The sequence below is a fragment of the Loxodonta africana genome, chromosome 16 (assembly GCF_030014295.1).
Source record: "Loxodonta africana isolate mLoxAfr1 chromosome 16, mLoxAfr1.hap2, whole genome shotgun sequence".
NCBI classification, from domain to species: Eukaryota; Metazoa; Chordata; class Mammalia; order Proboscidea; family Elephantidae; genus Loxodonta; species Loxodonta africana.
The window spans coordinates 43,272,808-43,292,554 of record NC_087357.1 but is presented as its reverse complement, the minus strand read 5'-3'; positions in this window follow the sequence as shown (position 1 = coordinate 43,292,554).

The following is a 19,747-nucleotide window of genomic DNA, read 5'->3' as shown; positions in this document are numbered from 1 at the left end:
GGGAAATCACAAAAATAAATCAAGATAAAAAAACACTCAAAACAGGGAAAACAGTGATGTTATTATGTAAAAGAAGAAAGAGGGACTAAGAAATGTAGTCATAGATCTTTCATATGGAGAGGAAGATGAGGCAATATAAAGAAATAAAATTTAGGTTTAAATTTAAAGCTCTCCCACTAGATAATAACTCCTTGTGTATCAAGGTGTGTTTCTTCATCCTCATAACCCATTATACCCACATAGCCTACTAATATCTTACACATAGTAGGTGTTATAGATTGAATTATGTCCCCCCCAAAAGATACATTGAAGTCCTAACCCATAGCTCCCTGTGAAAGTGACCTTATTTGCAAATAGGGTCTTTGAAAACATTACAGTTAACGCAATGTCATATGAGAGTACAGTGGATCCTAATCCAATATGGCTGGTTGCTGTGGTGTTCTTGTTCAGGTGCCATTGGGTTGGTTCTGACTCATAGTGATCCTATGCACAACAGAACGAAACACTGTCTGGTCCCGTGCCATCCTTACAATTGTTGCTATGCTTGAGCTTATTGTTGCAGCCACTCTGTCAATCCACCTCATTGACAGTCTTCCTCTTTCCACTGACCCTGTACTATGCCAAGCATGATGTCCTTCTCCGGGGAGTGACCCCTCCTGATAGCATGTCCAAAGTATGTAAGACACAGTCTCACAATTCTTACTTCTAAGGAGCATTCTGTTTGTACTTCTTCCAAGACAGATTTGTTCATTCTTTTTGGCAGTCCATGGTATATTCGATATTCTTCACCAAAACCACAATTTTCAAAGGTGTAAATTCCTCTTTGGTCTTCCTTATTCATTGTCCAGCTTTCACATGCATATGATGCGATTGAAAATACCATGGCTTGGGTCAGGCACACCTTAGTCTTTAAGGTGACATCTTTGCTTTTCAGCACTTGGAAGAGGTCCTTTGCAGCAGATTTACCCAATGCAATGCATCGTTTGATTCTTGGCTGCTGCCATGGGTGTTGATTGTGGATCCAAGTATAATGAAATCCTGGACAACTTCAATCTTTTCTCTGTTTATCATGATGTGGCTTATTGGTCCAGTTGTGAGGATTTTTGTTTTCTTTATGTTGAGGTGTAACCCATACTGAAGGCTGTGGTCTTTGGTCTTCATCAGTAAGTGCTTCAAGTCCTTTTCGTTTCAGCAAACAAGGTTGTGTCATCTGCATAACGCAGGTTGTTAATGAGTATTCCTCCAATCCTGATGCCCCATTCTCCTTCATATAGTCCAGCTTCTCGTATTATTTGCTCAGTATACAGATTGAATAAGTGTGGAAAGGATACAACACTGAAGCACACCTTTCCTAATTTAAAACCACGGAGTAGCCCCTTGTTCTGTTCGAACAACTGCCTCTTGGTCTACGTATAGGTTCCTCATGAGCACAATTAAATATTCTGGAATTCCCATTCTTCGCAGTGTTATCCATAATTTGTTATGATCCACACAGTTGAATGCCTTTGCATAGTCAATAAAACACAGGTAAACATCCTTCTGGTATTCTCTGCTTTCAGCCAGGATCAATCTGACATCAGCAATGATATCCCTGGTTCCATGTCCTCTTCTGAAACTGGCCTGAATTTCTGGTAGTTCACTGTCGATATACTCCTGCACCTGTTTTTGAATGATCTTCAGCAAAATTCTGTTTGCATGTGATATTAATGATATTGTTCTATAATTTCCACATTTGGTTGGATCACCTTCTTGGGAATAGGCATAAATATGGATCTCTTCCAGTCAGTTGGCCAGGAAGCTGTCTTCCATATCTCTTAGCATAGACATATGAGCGCCTTCAGCGCTGCATCCATTTTTTGAAACATCTCCATTGATATTCCATCAATTCCTGGCACCTTGTTTTTCACCAATGCCTTCAGAGCAGCTTGGACTTCTTCCTTCAGTACCATCAGTTCCTGATCATATGCCACCTCTTGAAATGGTTGAACATCGACTAACTCTTTTTGGTTTAATGATTCTCTATATTCCTTCCATTCTGGCAGTCTACTTCTGAAAAGCATTAGCCAGTGAAAACCTTATATGGCTGGTGTCTTTATTAAAAAAAAAAGAAGAAGAAGAAGATACACAGAGACACAGAAGGAAGACAGCCATATGACCAACGGAATTTGTGCTTCAAACAATCAGTCAGGTAGAGGCCTCTGCTGCCAGCCAGGAAGAATTCACACCCGAGCACAGATAGGATTTCTGGAACTGTGTGAGATTATTTTATTTAATGGAATTTAGGTCTTTTAAAAGTGCAAGTCGGACTTCCTTTAAATCTGTTATAAGATTGTTTTGGTCCCTTTTCCCTCCATTACTCTTTTGGGAAAATAAAAGTTTCATAACAGAAATAACAAGTACCTCAAAAAAAAAGAGTATTAATGAGATGTCATTTACTTAAATATTTTTATGCCTAATCCTCTAAGATATGGATTAATAAACAATTTTCTTTTATTAATTTTTAAAGTAATTTTTGTTGTGCTGTAGGTGAAAGTTTACAAATCAAGTCAGTCTGTCACATATAAGCTTATATACACCTTAATCTATACTCCCACTTACTCTCCCCCTAATGAGTCAGCCCTATCTCCCTCCTTCCAGTCTCTCCTTTTGTGACGATTTTGCCAGTTTCTAACCCTCTCTATCCTCCTATCTCCCCTCCAGACAGGAGATGACAACACAGTCTCTAGTGTCCACCTGATACAAGTATCTCACTCTTTGTCAGCATCTCTCTCCCACCCATTGTCCAGTCCCTTCCATGTCTGATGAGTTGTCTTCGAGAATGGTTCCTGTCCTGGGCCAACAGAAGGTTTGGGGACCATGACCGCTGGGATTCCTCTGGTCTCAGTCAGACCATTAAGTCTGGTCTTTTTATGAGAATTTGGGGTCTGCATCCCACTGTTCATCTGCTCCCTCAGGAGTTCTCTGTTGTGCTCCCTGTCAGGGCAGTCATCAGTTGTGGCCGGGCACCATCTAGTTTTTCTGGTCTCAGGATGATGTAAGTCTCTGGTTCATGTGGCCCTTTCTGTCTCTTGGGCTCATAGTTATCGTGTGACCTTGGTGTTCTTCATTCTCCTTTGCTCCAGGTGGGTTGAGACCAATTGATGCATCTTAGATGGCCGCTTGTTAGCATTTAAGACCCCAGACGCCACATTTCAAAGTGGGATGCAGAATGTTTTCATAATAGAATTATTTTGCCAATTGACTTAGAAGTCCCCTTAAGCCGTAGTCCCCAAACCCCCGCCCTTGCTCTGCTAACCTTTGAAGCATTCAGTTTATCCCGGAAACTTCTTTGCTTTTGGTCCAGTCCAGTTGAGCTGACCTTCCGTGTATTGAGTATTGTCCTTCCCTTCACCTAAAGTAGTTCTTATCTACTAACTAATCAGTAAATAACCCTCTCCCACCCTCCCTCCCTCCCCCCTTCGTAACCACAAAAGTATGTGTTCTTCTCAGTTTATACCATTTCTCAAGATCTTATAATAGTGGTCTTATACAATATTTGTCCTTTTGCCTCTGACTAATTTCACTCAACATAATGCCTTCCAGGTTCCTCCATGTTATGAAATGTTTCACAGATTCGTCACTGTTCTTTATCGATGTGTAGTATTCCATCGTGTGAATACACCATAATTTATTTAACCATTCATCCATTGATGGACACCTTGGTTGCTTCCAGCTTTTTGCTATTGTAAACAGAGCTGCAATAAACATGGGTGTGCATATATCTGTTCATGTCAAGGCTCTTATTTCTCTAGGGTATATTCCGAGGAATGGGATTTCTGGGTTGTATGGTAGTTCTATTTCTAACTTTTCAAGAAAACACCAGATAGATTTCCAAAGTGGTTGTACCATTTTACATTCCCACCAGCAGTGTATGAGAGTTCCAATCTCTCCGCAGCCTCTCCAACATTTATTATTTTGTGTTTTTTGGATTAATGCCAGCCTTGTTGCAGTGAGATGGAATCTCATCGTAGTTTTAATTTGCATTTCTCTAATGGCTGATGATCGAGAGCATTTTCTCATGTATCTGTTAGCTGCCCGAATATCTTCTTTAGTGAAGTGCATGTTCATATCCTTTGCCCACTTTTTGATTGGGTTGTCTTTTTGTGGTTGAGTTTTAACAGAATCATATAGATTTTAGAGATCAGGCACTGGTCGGAGATGTCATAGCTGAAAATTTTTCCCTATCTGTAGGTGGTCTTTTTACTCTTTTGGTGAAGTCTTTAGATGAGCATAGGTGTTTGATTTTTAGGAGCTCCCAGTTATTGGGTTTCTCTTAGTCACTTTTGGTAATGTTTTGTATTCTGTTTATGCCTTGTATTAGGGCTCCTAGAGTTGTCCCTATTTTTTCTTCCATGATCTTTATCGTTTTAGTCTTTATGTTTAGGTCTTTGATCCACTTGGAGTTAGTTTTTGTGCATGGTGTGAGGTATGGGTCCTGTTTCATTTTTTTGCAAATGGATATCCAGTTATGCCAGCACCATTTGTTAAAAAGATTGTCTTTTCCCCAATTAACTGACACCGGTCCTTTGTCAAATATCAGCTGCTCATACGTGGATGGATTTATATCTGGGTTCTCAATTCTGTTCCATTGGTCTATGTGCCTGTTGTTGTACCAGTACCAGGCTGTTTTGACTACTGTGGCTGTATAGTATGTTCTAAAACCGGGTAGGGTGAGGCCTCCCACTTTCTTCTTCTTTTTCAGTAATGCTTTACTTATCCGGGGCTTCTTTCCCTTCCATATGAAGTTGGTGATTTGTTTCTCCATCACATTAAAAAATGTCATTGGAATTTGGATCGGAAGTGCATTGTATGTATAGATGGCTTTTGGTAGAATAGACATTTTTACTATGTTAAGTCTTCCTATCCATGAGCAAGGTATGTTTTTCCACTTATGTAGGTCCTTTTTAGTTTCTTGCACTAGTACCTTGTAGTTTTCTTTGTATAGGTCTTTTACATCTTTGGTAAGATTTATTCCTAAGTATTTTATCTTCTTGGGGGCTACTGTGAATGGTATTGATTTGGTTATTTCCTCTTAGATGATCTTTTTGTTGATGTAGAGGAATCCAAGTGATTTATGTATGTTTATCTTATAACCTGAGACTCTGCCAAACTCTTCTATTAGTTTCAGTAGTTTTCTGGAGGATTCCTTAGGGTTTTCTGTGTATAAGATCATGTCATCTGCAAATAGAGATAATTTTACTTCCTCCTTGCCAATCCAGATGCCTTTTATTTCTTTGTCTAGCCTAATTGCTCTGGCTAGGACCTCTAGCACAATGTTGAATAAGAGCAGTGATAAAGGGCATCCTTGTCTGGTTCCCGTTCTCAAGGGAAATGCTTTCAGGCTGTGTCCATTTAGGGTGATGTTGGCTGTTGGCTTTGTATAGACGCCCTTTATTATGTTGAGGAATTTTCCTTCAATTCCTATTTTGCTGAGCGTTTTTATCATAAATGGGTGTTGGACTTTGTCAAATGCCTTTTCTGCATCAATTGATAAGATCATGTGGTTTTTGTCTTTTGTTTTATTTATATGGTGGATTACATTAATGGTTTTTCTAATATTAAACCAGCCTTGCATACCTGGTATAAATCCCACTTGGTCGTGGTGGATTATTTTTTTGATATGTTGTTGAATTCTATTGGCTAGAATTTTGTTGAGGATTTTTGCATCTATGTTCATGAGGGATATAGGTCTGTAGTTTTCTTTTTTTGTTGTGTCTTTACCTGGTTTTGGTATCAGGGATATGGTGGCTTCATAGAATGAGTTGGGTAGTATTCCATCATTTTCTATGCTTTGAAATACCTTCAGTAGTAGTGGTGTTAAGTCTTCTCTGAAGGTTTGGTAGAACTCTGCAGTGAAGTGGTCCGGGCCAGGGCTTTTTTTTGTTGGGAGTTTTTTGATTACCTTTTCAATCTCTTTTTATTGTTATGGGTCCATTTAGTTGTTCTACTTCTGATTGTGTTAGTTTAGGTAGGTAGTGTTTTTCTAGGAATTCATCCATTTCTTCTAGGTTTGCAAATTTGTTAGAGTACAATTTTTCATAATAATCTGATACGATTCTTTTAATTTCAGTTGGGTCTGTTGTGATGTGGCCCATCTTGTTTCTTATTTGGGTTATTTGTTTCCTTTCCTGTATTTCTTTAGTCAGTCTAGCCAATGGTTTATCAATTTTGTTAGTTTTTTCAAAGAACCAGCTTTTGGCTTTGTTAATTCTTTCAATTGTTTTTCTGTTCTCTAATTCATTTAGTTCAGCTCTAATTTTTATTATTTGTTTTCTTCTGGTGCCTGATGGATTCTTTTGTTGCTCACTTTCTATTCGTTCAAGTTGTAGGGACAGTTCTCTGATTTTGGCTCTTTCTTCTTTTTGTATGTGTGCATTTATCTATATAAATTGGCCTCTGAGCACTGCTTTTGCTGTGTCCCAGAGGTTTTGATAGGAAGTATTTTCATTCTCGTTGCATCCTATGAATTTCTTTATTCCCTCCTTGATGTCTTCTATAACCCAGTCTTTTTTCAGCAGGGTATTGTTCAGTTTCCAAGTATTTGATTTCTTTTCCCTAATTTTTCTGTTATCGATTTCCACTTCTATGGCCTTGTGGTCTGAGAAGATGCTTTGTAATATTTCGATGTTTTGGATTCTGCAAAGGTTTGTTTTATGACCTAATATGTGGTCTGTTCTAGAGAACGTTCCATGTGCACTAGAAAAAAAAGTATACTTTGCAGCAGTTGGGTGGAGTGTTCTGTATAAGTCTATAAGGTCAAGTTTGTTGATTGTAGCAATTAGGTCTTCTGTGTCTCTGTTGAGCTTCTTACTGGAAGTCCTGTCCTTCTCCGAAAGTGGTTTGTTGAAGTCTCCTACTATAATTGTGGAGGTGTCTATCTCACTTTTCAATTCTGTTAAAATTTGATTTATGTATCTTGCAGCCCTGTCATTGGGTGCATAAATATTTAATAGGTTATATCTTCCTGGTCAATTGTCCCTTTAATCATTATGTAGTGTCCTTCTTTATCCTTTGTGGTGGATTTAACTTCAAAGTCTATTTTGTCAGAAATTAATATTGCTACTCCTGCTCTTTTTTGCTTGTTGTTTGCTTGATATATTTTTTCCCGTTCTTTGAGTTTTAGTTTGTTTGTGTCTCTAAGTCTAAGGTGTGTCTCTTGTAGGCAGCATATAGATGGATAGTGTATCTTTATCCAGTCTGAGACTCTGTGTCTCTTTATTGGTGCATTATTCCATTTACATTCAGCGTAATTACAGATCATTTTGATGCCTTTTTGTGTGTGTTGTTGACAATTTCATTTTTCCACTTACTTTTTTGTGCTGAGACGTTTTTCTTTGTAAATTGTGTGTTCCTCATTTTCATAGTATTTGACTTTATGTTTGCTGAGTCGTTATGTTTTTCTTGGTTTTTATTTTGAGTTGTGGAGTTGTTATACCTCTTTGTGGTTACCTTAATATTTACCCCTATTTTTCTAAGTAAAAACCCAACTTGTATTGTTCTATATCACCTTGTTTCCCCCTCCATCTGGCAGTTCTATGCCACCTGTATATAGTCCCTCTTTTTGATTATTGTGATCTTTTACATATTGACTTCAATGATTCCCTGTTTTGAGCATTTTTTGTTTTGTTTTGTTTTTTTTTATTAATCTTAATTTGTTTTTGTGATTTCCCTATTTGAGTTGATATCAGGATGTTCTGTTCTGTGACCTTGTGTTGTGCTGGTATCTGATATTTTTGGTTTTCTGACCAAACAATTTCCTTTACTATTTCTTGTAGCTTTGGTTTGGTTTTTGCAAATTCTCTAAGCTTGTGTTTATCTGTAAATGTTTTAATTTTGCCTCCATATTTGAGAGAGAGTTTTGCTGGATATATGATCCTTGGCTAGTAGTTTTTCTCCTTCAGTGCTCTATATATGTCATCACATTGCCTTCTTGACTGCACGGTTTCTGCTGAGTAGTCTGAACTTATTCTTATTGATTCTCTTTTGTAGGAGACCTTTCTTTTATCCCTAGCTGCTTTTAAAATTTTCTCTTTATCTTTGGTTTTGGCAAGTTTGATGATAATATGTCTTGGTGATTTTCTTTTTAGATCAATCTTAAATGGGGTTCAGTGAGCATCTTGGATAGATATCCTTTTATCTTTCATTATGTCAGGGAAGTTTTCTGCCAACAGATCTTTAACTATTCTCTCTGTATTTTCTGTTATCCCTCCCTGTTCTAGGACTCCAATCATAAGCAAGTTATTCTTCTTGATAGAGTCTCAGATGATTCTTAGGGTTTCTTCATTTTTTTTTAATTCTTTTATCTTTTTTTTTTTTTTCAGCTATATTGGTGTCAATTCCCTTGTCTTCCAGATCTCCCACTCTGCATTCCAATTGTTCAAGTCTGCTCTTCTGACTTCCTATTGAGTTGTCTAATTCTGTAATTTTACTGTTAATCTTTTGGATTTCTGAATGCTGTCTCTCTATGGATTCTTGCGGCTTATTAATTTTTCCACTATGTTCTTGAATAATCTTTTTGATTTCTTCAAATGCATTATCAGTGTGTTCCTTGGCTTTTTCTGTAGATTGCCTTATTTCATTTCTGAGGTCATCCCTGATGTCTTGAAGCATTCTGTAAATTAGTTTTTTATAGTCTGCATCTGGCAATTCCAGTATTGTATCTTCATTTGGGAAAGATTTTGATTCTTTAGTTTGGGGAGTTGTAGAAGCAATTATGGTCTGCTTCTTTATGTGGTTTGATATCGACTGCTGTCTCCGAGCCATCTCTAAGGATATTGTAATGATTTATTTTATATTTGCTCACTGAGTTTTATCTTGTTTTGTTTTCTTTCAATATATGTAGATGGGCTACTAGATTGCGCTGTCTTAATTGTTGCAGCCCTTGAATCACTTATGTCCTGTTACCAGTTGGTTTGGGCTATTACCAGATATATGAGCCTAAGAGTCCATTCACTATTCTTGAGTAGAATCTGATTTTGGGTCAGCAAGTGTGTGGTGCAGACTGTCACCTATCCATCTAGAGAAGTAGTGGTGATAGTTGTGTGCACCAGATTCTAGTAGCAGCAGGGGTTCATACTCCGGGGGGGGGGGCAGGATGCTAACAGGCTTCCCCCAAGTGCCAGTGAGGTAGGTGTGTCTCTATTCCTAAAGCACTTTGGTGGGTGAGCTCTGCAGCTATACCTTAGGCCCCCAATGCAAGTACCTGTACAGATTGGTAGGTGTCACCCTCCTTAGACCCCTAAGGCAGGAGGCTAGGTGGTCTGGGGGGAGCTTCAGCCCTCCCTGTTGTGGGTCAGTGAGGGCTCTGTTGAATACGCAGAGATATCAGACCTGGGAAACTTGTCTTTCCAGTAATCCGCTAAAACAATTACAGTCAGATCCCTATCAGAATTGCCTTTGCATTATAATAGCCACCTCGTTCCCTGTAGGAATGAAAGCCCAAGACTATGGATCACATATGCTTGGCTGGAGCTGGTTCTGTATTTTTAGTCCAATTAGGGAAGGATTTTTGGTCCCTGGGTTTTTTGTAGCTGCTTCTCTCAGGCCAGGAGAATGCGTTAGGAAAATACCAAAAAAAAAGAAAAAGAAAAACCGCACAGCACTTCACTCTCTGGCTCAGGAAATTCCAATGTTAATGAAGCCGCCTAGGAAGGGGAGGGGAGGGATCAGATAAATAGGAGAGAGTAACACCCCAGAATATAGACAAAGTTACTTATCTTGTTTGGTGATGACTGTTTTATCTGAGATTACTGAGGGGTGTGTAGCCTGTGTGCATTGGCTGGGTCGAGATTGCCCCCGAGGGTCAGGCCCGCGTCCAGTGCTTGTGCTGTCTCAGAAGCCGTGGTCAGTTCCTCCGCTCCCAGTCCAAACCCCAGCACCAAGGTTCCCTGGCTGGGATGCCACACTCCAGGCTCCAAAACCAGTCGCTGCCTCCTGGTGACTACGCCTCCTGTCAGCCGCCTCACTGCACTGCCTGCGTGCACTGGCTAGGTTTCCCCCAAGGTCACTTCTGGGGACTAGGGCTGCGTGCTGTGTTTGCGCCATCTCAGGATGCCATGCTCAGCTCCCCTGCGCCCAGTCCAAAGCCCGGTGCCAAGGTTTCCTGACTGGGATGCTGGCTCCAAGCTCTGAAAACAGTCGTTGCTTCCCCGTGGTTGTTCATTCTCAGTTTCTGTCACTCAGGTCAACTCTTTAGATCTGTGTTTGATGGTCAGGGTTCATAGATTGTCATGTATGTGATCGATTCACTTGTTTTTCCGAGTCTTTGTTGCAAGTGGGATCTGAGGTAGCTTCTACCTAGTCAGCCATCTTCTTTTGTTAATTTTTAACTGGCATTCATAACATTTTAGTATTTTACCATTTCATCGACAGAATATAGACATGATGACCTGATATCTAAAGCGGCCAAATGACAGTAATGGTGTTTTTCAATTTTATGCAGCATTTTTTACTTTAATGGAGTCTAAAAGTAAAGGACCTGTTAGCTTCGTTTAAATTTTCTGATCTGACTGTCGACTATGTAAGGCAACAGTTCAATTTTCACTAAGTAATGATTACTTAAAACCTATTTTCTCCACTTCGCCACATAAAAGGCATAACAATTGTCATTGTGGCTGCAATGAAATCATTTCTTATCATAGCAAAGCAGAAAATGTATGATTTTAAATTTCAAGAGTATTTATCTTTGGCATGTGTACTAGGAACAAATGACTTAAACTTTCAAAATACAATTGATTAAATGTGATTTAAACTCTTCTTTTATTGACCTACATATCTTCCTTTAAAGTTTTCAAAATAAGTTTGTGAGACAAACACTCTTACTCTCTGAAAATAACATCTGCCCAAACATACTAGACTAGGTCTATCACCACCTACTTCAGAATCACCTGGAGTAGCCTGTTAAAAATGAGTATTCCCAGGTCCATCCTAACACTACTACAATAGCTGGGATTCATTCTGCTGCAAGTAACAAGAAAGCCACACAAACTTTTTCTTAAAAGAAAGAGGAGTTATGAAGTCAAAGGAGTCCAGTGGCTTGCTTGTCAATGTCAGTTAAGATTTGGTTTCCGTATTCCCTTCTGTGCCCTCCATGGTGACAACTTCATTCTAAAAGAGCTATCCCTAGCTCCCTGGGAATTTGCTTCCCCTACCACATCTTGGAAGAGAGAGGAGGTTGTACCTGCAAGTTCTCTATGTAAGAAAGTATCCCAGAAAACACTTGCTCACCGCTTGCTAACCTGAATTGGGTTGTGTGCCCATTCCTGCATCAATCAAGACATGGGTTAATAAACAATAAAATTTTCTCACCATGATCAAGAAATGGGGTTGCACTGATTAACCTTGAGCCATGTGCTCATTCGTACCACCAGACATGGTACACCTTCTCCTAAAGCTCATTGGGTGGGGATGAAGGGATGTATTTACCCAGAGAAGGGAAAATGGGTGTTGGAAAGACACCACCACGCCCACTATACTTTACACACTATGAAGCCATGTAAGTGGTATGCTCACATTCCAGATAGCACCAGTCATATAGTGAAGGCCCGCCCTCCCTCCATTCCCACCTGATAATTTTACAACGAAGCCTTGCTTTCTGGGTGAAGTCTGAAAACCTCATTTTAATAAGCTACCCAAGTGAGTCTGCTGCACACGAAAGTATGAGGGCCATTGCTCTAAACTATAAACTTCCTGGACATAGTAATCCTTTGCAAAAGACCATTTTAAAGAGTTAAAAACAAAGATGTCACCTTGAGGACTGAGGTGCGCCTGACCCAAGCCATGGTATTTTCAATTACCTCAGATGCATGTGAAAGCAGGACAATGAATAAGGAAGACTGAAAAAGAATTGATGCATTTGAACTATGGTGTTGGCCAAAAATACTGAAAAACAAATCTGTCTTGGAAGAAGTACAGTCAGAATGCTCCTTTGAAGCAAAGATGGAGAGACTCCGTCTCACGTACTTTGGACATGTCATCAGGAGGAACCAGTCCCTGGAGGTCATCATGCTCGGTAAAGTAGAGCGTAGTGAAAAAAGAGGAAGATGCTCATCAGGGTGGATTGACACAGTGGCTGCAACAATGTGCTCAAACATATCAACGATTGTGGGGATGGCACAGGACCAGGCAGTGTTTTGTCTGTTGTACACAGAGTCGCTATGAGTCAGGACCAACTCAACGACACCTAACGACAAGAAGCACCAAATCCAGTGTATTGTCTTCTGTATAGTAAGTGATCAATAGTGTTGGTTGTTAATTGATTTATTGATTTTGTCAACCAAAAAACGTTGGTCAGGAAGGCCTCCTAAAATTAAAACTTCCAGTGGGAGACAGTTGAAGGCATTGACATTCAACCTTGCTCTTTGGGCTTACAGACAAGTGTCTCATCAGCAGCAATGGACAAAAGAATCTCACAATAGAGCCATCACTAAAAATTCAGATTTGTCCTTAGAAATGGGTTTCCAAAAGAGGTTTGTAATCAGTGCAAATTGTAAAAGCACATAAATATTGAGGTAGTTATGAAACTTCTCACTTTCACCCTGGGCTTCTTTATCAGGGTATTAATACTTCTCTATTGGTAGGTTTTTTTTTTTTTTTTATTGGTAGCATTTTTTTTTTTTTCCAAGAAGTGGGTGTTTAGTGTCATTTTGCATTCTATGACTAAGCAAAGCTGCTGCACGGTGAAAAGAAGGGTCATAGGTAAGGAACAATGGTCCATGATCATCAGAACGCATTAATTAGCGCAGACCCTGAAGCCAGGAACTCCTTGACATTCTGCAAAGTGTCCTCATGTTGGCAAGCCCTGTATCACAGGACACCTTTATCCTGTGCTGAAGAAGTGATTCAGCGCTTCAGGCTTCTACGAAGAAAAACAGAATAGAGTAGCCCAGGAAGGCTTAAAGCACTTCTTTTGTTTTGGGGATAGATTTACTATGTGAGTACTTCCCATTAGTACTAATGCCTCTGCCTAGATAGTGACACTGGTAATTCCAATTTTACAGTTACCTACCCTTTTAAAATAGTATCTGATGTGTTGAAATAGCATACCAAAAGCTTTCCAAAATGTACTGTTTTTCTTGTGATCAAAGCATGACTGTAATATAGTAACACTTGTAGACCCCCCAAAACAAGTCTCTGCGAAGCGTTTAACGTCTATTCATTCTACAATATTTGTTGAGCACCTGTGGGCCAGGAGTGGTGCAGAAGGCTGGGGGTCCTCCGTATCTGTCCTCGAAATTATTAACCAAAGATGCTTAGCTTAATGAAGGCTGATTATTTCAGTATCTGTAGTAGAAATTTTTCTGGTGGATGTAAGGCAACAGAGCAGGCCATGAGCATCAGCCATTTATTGTGGCCAAATCTACTATGGGCTTATACCATGTTATACAAGTACAGGAATTCAAGGGGAATAAAATGCTTATCCCAGCCAGAAGCATTTATTGAGCAGCTATTCTGGGCTTTGTGGGGAGTTAAAAGATGAATCTGAACAACTTACTTGCTCTGAATCCTTAATTTCTCTATCTATGAAATGGAGATAAGAATCCTTACTGTACAGAGAGATTGAAAGTGGATTCCTGAGAACACATGAATGAATCCATAGAAAGGGCTTAGCACACTCTCTGGCACCCAGTAAGTGCTTGTTAAGTTAAATTTATTCAAATATATCATAGTTCACAAGAATTTTTGTGTGTTTTCTTCACAACACTAGTTCAAGGGTAAAGAAACTAACTCAAAGACAATAAGCAATTTTGTCAAGGCCACATACTTAAAAATTGGAAGAGCCAGAATTAAAAGCCAATCTTCACAACCCCTAGTTTCATTCTCTTTCCAATATTTTAAGCTGAAATACAGAGGCATCTTTTCTCACGCTGAAGTAGAAAGGTCATGCTTTCCCAAAATATTAATCATAGAACTAAGATAAAAAAAGGATGAACTACTTTAGTTGATTAGGGATGCGTCTATATAACTGAAACACAGGTTAAAAGAGTAGAAATTCAACCAATTTACTAGTTTTAGAATCACCTAAGATAAAAAAAATTGGTTTGTATGTATGTGTATGTTATTGTTGTTGATGTTGAGTGTAACAGCAATGTGTTTAGCTGCAAATGACACAAAAACCAATTTATAGGGATTTAAACAGGATAGGGATTTATTTGACTCACAAAGCAAGAAATCCACATATAGGAAGTCCAGAGCTGATGTAGCAGTGCTGCAATTTCAGCAATGTCCCAGGTTCCTTTTGTCTTTCCATTATACCATTCTTAGTGTTCTGACATTTATCTTCATACCCATGGTCACGAGATTGTAGCTCCATATCCAGACATCATATCCGCATTTCAGGCAGAATAAAAGTAGCAAAAACTTTCCCCAAAACACTAGTTTATATTTCATTGGCCATAATTATGTCATATGGCCACCCTTAGTTGCAAGAAGTCCAGAAAAAGAGATCACTTTTAACTGGGCATATTGCCATTCCAAATTAAATTGGGGCTCTGTTAGCAAAACAAAATAAAGAATGAATAGCAGTGTCAGTCATGGTGACTTGTTTTCTAAACCTTAGAACATATAAAGAGAAGAGTTTCTTTTAACTTCAACTCAAGACAGTTTGAAATAGGTGCATCCTGCATGTGATGCTTTTATGTGTCATTTATTGGGCTGCTTTGGTTTGTTTTTTTTTTTCTCTCAAGAGTAGAGGACAAATGTGAAATTAGGGTTAAGATTTAGAAGAGATATCAATTATCAATATATCCAGGTAAGGTTATTTGAAAAATTTCACGTGTGGCATTTCTACAGAAGTAGTTTAGCAAGCAGAACCCCCATTAGCATATCATTTGACTTCCTTTAAAAGTGTCTAAAACCAATTTGATACCCAAAACCAATCTGAAAATATACAGAGGCATTTCAAGTTTTACTACGCTTACACATAAGTTGGAACCCTGGTGGTGCAGTGGTTAAGAGCTCAGCTGCTAAACAAAAGGTCAGCAATTTGAATCCATGAGCAACTCCTTGGAAACACTATGGGACAGTTCTACTCCATCCTATAGGGTTGCTATGAGTCAGAATTGACTCGATGGCAACAGGTTTAGTTTCCGTTTTTTATACCTAAGTCATGCCATTACCATTTTCTTCTAGTTTAGGGAATTTCTCTGCAACACCAGGCTAAGATGTAGCCAAATGTAGTTTGTTTGACCCACAAATACAAACTCCTGTGAAAACAGTATCAAAAAAGAAATATAAAAAAAGGAAGAGGTCTCGGGGGACATCTAAGTCAATTGGCATAACACAGTTCATAAAAAAAAATGCTCTACATCCTATTTTGGTGAGTAACATCTCAGATCTTAAAAGCTTGCAAGCGGCCATCCAAAATACATCTATTGGTTCCATCATGCTGGCAGCAAAGGAGAATGAAGAAAAACAAAGACACAAGGAAAATATTAGTTCAAAGGACTAATGGACCACATGAATCACAGCCTCCTCCAGTCTGAGCCCAGAACTAGATGATGTCTGGCTACCACCACCGACTGCTCTGACAGAGATCACAGTAGAGAGACTGAGACAGAGCAGAAGAAAAATGTAGAATAAAACTCAAATTCACAAAAAAAAGATCAGACTTACTGGTCTGACAGAGACTGGAGAAACACCCAAGACTTTGGCCTCCAGACACCCTGCTAACTCAGAACTGAAGCCACTCCCAAAGTACACCTTTTAGCCAAAGATCAGACAGGCCTATAAAACAAACAATAACACATATGAAGAACATGCTTCTTAGTTCAGTCAGGTACATGAGACCAAATGGGCAATGCCTACCCAAAAGCAAAGAGAGGGCAGGACAGGACAGGAAAACTGGATGACTAGACACAGAGAACCCAGGGGGGAAAGGGAAAGGGGGAGAGCGCTAACACATTGCAGGGATTGCAACCAATGTCACAAAACTATTTAGCCTTTTAGCTTGTAATCAGAGCTCTTTTAGACCCGCCCTAAATTGGTAAAAGTTTGTTTGCCTATATTCTGAAGAATGAGTTTAAGATATAGTAAAGTTCATTTATAAGGATGCCACTAGTTTTGGGGTTGCTTGGCTATTAACCAAAAGGTAGGTGATCCGATCACATCAGTGGCTCCACAGGAGAAAAGACCTGGTAATCTGCTCCCATTAAGATTATAGCCTAGGAAACCCTATGAGGCAGTTGTACTCTGTCATATACTGTGAGTGAGAATGGACTCTGAGGCACACAGCAGCAGCGGCAGGCTTGAGAGTTAAGACGTGACTCTAGACCTGAGCTGGGCAACATGGTAGGCATTAGGCATATGTGGCTGCTTAAATTTAAATTAAATAAAATAAAAAGTTCAGTTCCTCAGTTACAATAGCTGTACTTCAAGCGCTCAATACCCACATGTGGCTAACTATTAGACAGTACAGATATAGAATGCTCCCACCATCACAGAAAGTTCTATTGGACAGTGCTGCTCTAGAAGACCGAGAATTTTAAGAAGCAATACCAAGGCCAAACCATCTGAATGAGTGCACTCCAGCACTCAGAGCGTTTTTGTAATACCCCTTTGGAAACTGTCTTCAGAGCTTTTAGAAGGCACATTAAGAAATCACCTTGTTTCTTTATGCTGAGTTTATTGAGTGCCTACTGTCACCCAGGTAGTGTACTTCACGGTATAGATTCAAGGGATAATTAGACATGGTCCTTCCCCTCTAGTCAGCCATGACCTGTTTGAAAGAACAAATAACTAAGATGCAATGTAACAGGTGCATAAATGGAAGTATGTAAAACATGCTCTAGGAGCAGAAACAACTCATGCTAATTAGGACATTAGGGAAATGCCTTCTTTGTAAAGATTTCAGGTGAATACCGTATCAGGGAGGTTTGGATTTTTGTCCAAAACGCTTCAAAAAACCATTGACTTTAAGCAAAGAACTAGAATAAAGTTACGTATTTTGAAAAAGTCACTCTGGTGGCAATATGGAACATCGGAGCAGGTTAGAGGCTGAAGGCAAGAGGACCAGTTGAATCACTTCTCAGCCTACTGGCTAAGATCACGTGTGAAGAAGACCAGTTGGCCAGCTATTGCAGTCTGGGTTAGAGATATTGTGAGCCTTGACTACTTAATGGCATTGGGAATTGCTCCTGATAGAGAGAGACAGAGAGGGAACCAACAGTTTCAAAAGAGGTCTGTTTAAAAATACAAATCTTGATGATCTTCCACCCTATTCTTTAGTCTTAGCTCTATATAACCTTGTGCAATTAAAAAAAAAAAAAAAATCCTCTAAGAATAACAAATGAGTTGCGGAGATTCAAAACCGTGTTTCAGTATCTTGTTTTTATAAAAACAAACCAAGAAAACACTGTATGTGTGCATGCACACAGATATAAAATATAGATATTACACAAGAATAGAAAATATGAGATTTTATAAAGTTACAGACCAAGGTCTTAAGAGTGATTATACAAAGTTGAGTAGGATAGTGTTTGTTTTCATTTTGCTAACCTGTATTTTCTATTTTTTTTTTTTTTACTGTAATGACAATGTATTATTTTTGTAATAAACTGAAGTTATTTTTTAAAATAGTAATTATAAAAAAGTATAGTCACTGAACCTCAGGAAGAGTTCTAACAATGTTTTAATAATGTCAACATGGCTAAAATAAGTGTATTTTCCCAAGTTTCCTACTTTAGAACAAAACTCAGTCGAAATGTGAAAAAACAAATGTTTTCTTAAAAAATAAGTTGCATTAATCCATTGCCGTACCTTCTGTGGAGTCCTCATGGCACAGTAGTGGAAGGCTGGGCTGCTAACCAGGTCTGCAGTTTGAATCCATCAGCTGCTCCTTGGAAACCCTTTCGGGCAGTTCTACTTTGTCCTATAGGGTTGGTATGAGTTGGAACTGACTGGATGGCAACAGTTTTTGTTTTGTATACCTTCCATAATTAAGATATTAGCTATAAACCGTTCTTAAATGACCTCAGAACCTTCTTTGCTATATTGTTCACTGGATTAGTTAACATTACTGAATGTAATTAAAATGGAAAATTGTTTAATTTGGACCTTCAAAAAAAAAAATCCAAACTTGTTGCTGTCGAGTCCGACTCATAGCGGCACCATAGCACAGAGCAGAACTGCCCCATAGGGTTTCCAAGGAGCGCCTGGTGGATTTAAACTGCTGACCTTTTTGGTTAGCAGCTGAACTCTTAACCACTACGTTACCAGGGTTACCTCGGACCTTCTATTATCTTGTAATTTGGTCCTTTCTTTTCGTACATGGAAACAACCAATTCTCTACCCATCTTTCCATTCCTCTACTCCCCATTGCCACAATTAATAAGCTCAGGTTTCCCAATGTGGACTCAGGAAGGTGAAAGGTTTCTCTGCCTCATCCCCAGGTTTTCCAAGGCTTGGATGCCATCACTGCTGCACTTCTGGCTGAAGCTTGGCATAGCTGCAAAGCATCTCCTCCACACCTTTATACCGAACAGCTATGACTGTAGGTTCTGCTCCACAAACCTCTCTTCTCCCACCAGGGCCCCTAGAAGCATGTTGGTGGCAGCTGGGAATGTGTCTCTCAAGCTCACCAGTTCACTCTGCAGTTCTCCAGCATTCCCTCACTCCCACCCCTCCAAGCCCATCTTGGAGTGCACATGCATGAAACAAAGCATGGGGCTGTGAATTGAGGGTAATACCTTTAATAAGAACTAAAAGAAAACTTCAATGACTTACCTTTCATTTTCCATATGTAACTAACTCACAGTTTGAAATTATCAGTGGACTTGTTCAGAAATGGGTTGTCATCTATCCTGGTGCAGTAGCAGAAATAAAAACATTCTGACTTGCCTTGTTTTGCCAATATTTAAGCATTCTGTTCTATTGACTATGACTACATGTACAGACACAATTTTTAGTCTCACACGTGAAAGGGAAACCAGAAGGCATGTAATTCAAGTTGTTTCTCATCCAAGCATTTTTATAGGAAATTACTAAACCTAGCTGAAAACAATAGGAAGGATACTTTTTCCCTGTTCCATCAAGTTCTTCTAGACTTAGCATCATAGTATATCTTGAATTGTAATTAAAATAAAGGCTTCAGTTTATAAAACATTTGAAGTTGTTGCTGTATCAAAACATCAGCATGCTGACCTGTTAAAAGTGGGGAACAATTGTCTGTTACTCTCTATGGGATGAGGATCCCAGAGGTTTAAGAAGAAAATCCTAAAAAGGAATTCAAGAAAAATATAGAGGGAATGATGTTTCAAAGTAATGTCTATATACATCTTTCCCTTCCAGGCTAATTAGCACTGAAATACTTTATTGCTGACGATACAGCACTTACTTCATACCTTTTTTTAATTAACATTTAAATAGGTGGTGACAGCAACTATATTAAAACTAGAAAGGCTTTCTATAAATTAAAGTCAAATTTACAATTTAGAAGGCAACCTTGAATACTAATTATTGTATTCATTACATTGCTTACTTCAGATTTGCTTGTTACAAATTCTCGCTTGAAAAACACGCAACTTCATCAAGATGCACTGTTAACTAGTACTTAGTTACGCTCATGACCAGGAATACACTGCTCTGAATTAGGTAAAAAAAAAAAAAAAAGATAATCCAAAAATCATCTTTGGGTTTATTTCGGAGACGTTTTGGGTTCCTACATTTGAGTCTGGGTCTCCTTGAGCTATCTGAAAATTCACTCAACCTCGAA